Below are 2,661 nucleotides of genomic sequence, written 5' to 3' on the forward strand. Positions count from 1 at the left end.
GAGGCAGATATGTGGGGGCGTATTAAGAACGAGGCGTTTTAGGGGGGCGTGGCAGAGTCTTAACTTTGATAAAGAATATCTCTTTGGTTTTGAGACTTTAGTCTTTGCAACTTCAGGGATCTTATCTATACACAATCAGCTTGTAACACTCCAAAGAGAAAGGAAAACTTGAAATCGCATCATATGACCCCTTTAAGAAAAGTTTGGACACAACAAATGGAGCGAAATTTTTCATAACAGATCATCACGCAAACAACTTGCAGCACTTATTTCTTCCTGATGTCTATTTTCAAATATACAACTCCTGTTTCACTTGTTGTTTTGCGTCATTGCCGTTCCACTTCTCGCGTGCGTTTTCTTGACAGAACGTGGTTTGGGGACCGTGTAGAGTCGTTGGGTGACAGAGTTGTTGTCAGCAAATACATACTGGCCCTGATAATCATAACTTCTACTTACCGCTTGCTCCATTTCTGCAGATCAGTTTTTGTGAATGAATGACTTGCTCTACCTGTTGCTTTGGTCTTGCGCCACCTGCTGGTGAGCGACTAACAGCAGATGGAGAGCATGCATCGGTACTCTACTGCTATTCCTGCAGCTCCCGGATGTGCAATGGCGAATTTTCTGCTGAATTTGAACCACTGAATTAGTGGAAGCGAATTTGTAAAGTGAAGTAAAATGGACTGAAAATTGCCTGTTGAATATTATACATCGTATTTTTAAACAGATTGAATATTTTGGAAGTGAACTCTGGAAGGTGAATATGAATTATTGAATTTTTAATTATGAAAATGTTAAATGTTTTGAATTGAAATATTGACAGCTTAAATAAACAACTATTTCAGCCCCTAAAAATGCAAGTCATAAAAATGCAAGCACTGTTAATGCAATGCATTATTTTTTTCAGTTAGTGCAATTCAACATGCTTTTTTTTTTCAAAGACATTTGTCATTATTTTGCTTCCATATAAGCCATTCTTGCATTGCCTTAGCTGTGTGCTTAGGGTCATTGTCCAATTTGAAGGTGAACCTTCTGCCTAGTCTGAAGTTCTGAATGCTCTGGACTAGGTTTTCTCACAGTCTAAGAGTCCTTTAAGTGTTTTGTTTTTTGTTTTTTTGTGCAAATTCCAAGTTTTCATATGTTTTCACTGAGAAGAGGATTGAGTCTTGCCGCACCGTCTTAAAGCCAAGATCGGTGGAGTGTTGCAGTGATGTTTATCCTTCTGTAACTTTCTCCCATCTCCATATATGATATGGATCTCCATAACTAGAGTGACCATCAGCTTCTTGGTCACCAATCTAACCAAGGCCCTTCTTCACCGATTGCTCAGTTTGACCAAGAAACCAGCTTTAGGAAGAGTCCCCGTTATTCCAAACTTATTATTCCTATTATGCTTTTTCACTTTTTCAACTTTAGTTAGTCTGTAATGTTGCTGTTTGAGCATAAAAAATATCTGCAAAGTTACAAAGCTCAAAGTCCAATTCAAAAGGAGATATTTTATTTAACAAAAACTTTTCAAAAACTACAACGAACGACTCGTTTGGACTGCAATGCATATTTTCCGGGATTTGTGATATCACAAATATCGACGAATGGGACGAGACCTGGTTGAGCTGCACTTGAGAAGATAACGAGTGTTATCACTATGTCGGAGACGTGCTAGCTTTCCCAAGGCAGACGAACTTAGAGTGATTACAATCATCCGGGTTTAAATCGCGCTCAAATTGATTTGATTTTGACGCAATATTTACACTGAAGCTCGCAGGCGGCTATGGTAAGGGGCATGACATTTCCAGACCAGGCGCCGAGTGCTGCCAATCACAACACACACTGGCCCAGCTAACCAATCACAACACACACTGGCCCAGCTAACCAATCACAACACACACTGGCCCAGCTAACCAATAACAGCACATTTCGTATTTCAGAAGGCGGGCCTTCATTTGATACAGGAACTATTCGAGCCGTTCATGCCAGACTGGGGAGAGAGGTGTTGTAATAATGTAAAATATGTGAAAAATAATGTATTTTTCGAACAACCTAGTATGAGAGCCTGTTCTAGTACACCCCCAAAACAAAATCAAGACTTTGTAAAAGAGCATAATAGGACCCCTTTAAGAATAATGGAGCTACATGCTTCTGTGAACCTTCAATGCAGCAGATTTTTTTCTGAACTCTTCCTCAGATTGGTGTCTTGACACAATCCTGTCTCTGAGCTCTACAGGCAGTTAATTTGACCTAAGGGCTTGGTTTTCGCTCTGATATGCATTTTAACTGTTGGACCTTTTATTGAGAGTTGTCTGGCTTTCCAAATCATACCCATACTCGTACAAGTGATAGTAACATCTACAAGCGATAATGGAATGCTCCTGAGCTAAATTTCAAATGTGTGCAGATTATTTTAGCTTTTTATTTCTAATAAATTTGCAAAGTTCACAAATCTTTTTTTTTTTTTTTTGCTTTGTCATTATGGTCTATGGAGTGTAGAGTGATGTGAAAAAAGTAATTTAAAGCAGTTTAGCTAAAAAAGGCCTCTAACACTAGCTTGCTCTATTCTTTTTCTATTCTATCTGTTTTCTTTTTATTTATTATAATAATAAAAAAAACCTTGCTACGTGTGCTGCGTTAGGCTAACTGAGACTTGTTATAGCACTTGCATATCAT

The 2,661-nt window shown here is 38.6% G+C and overlaps 1 protein-coding gene and 1 long non-coding RNA gene across 2 annotated transcripts in view; both read left to right on the plus strand.

The window, feature by feature from the left end:
• LOC107747065 (uncharacterized) overlaps positions 1–69 on the plus strand; it is a 1,313-nt gene extending 1,244 nt beyond the window's left edge. Inside the window, exon 2 of the long non-coding RNA XR_001640757.1 lies at positions 4–69. This is a non-coding gene — a long non-coding RNA (uncharacterized LOC107747065). The remainder of the gene's footprint in view (positions 1–3) is intronic.
• Positions 1–2,661, plus strand: part of cul4a (cullin 4A) — a 39,118-nt gene that overhangs the window by 23,173 nt on the left and 13,284 nt on the right. The gene's annotated exons all lie outside the window — the stretch shown is intronic.

This window comes from Sinocyclocheilus rhinocerous, unplaced genomic scaffold (assembly GCF_001515625.1).
Source record: "Sinocyclocheilus rhinocerous isolate Xijiao unplaced genomic scaffold, SAMN03320098_v1.1 scaffold589, whole genome shotgun sequence".
Taxonomy (NCBI): domain Eukaryota; kingdom Metazoa; phylum Chordata; class Actinopteri; order Cypriniformes; family Cyprinidae; genus Sinocyclocheilus; species Sinocyclocheilus rhinocerous.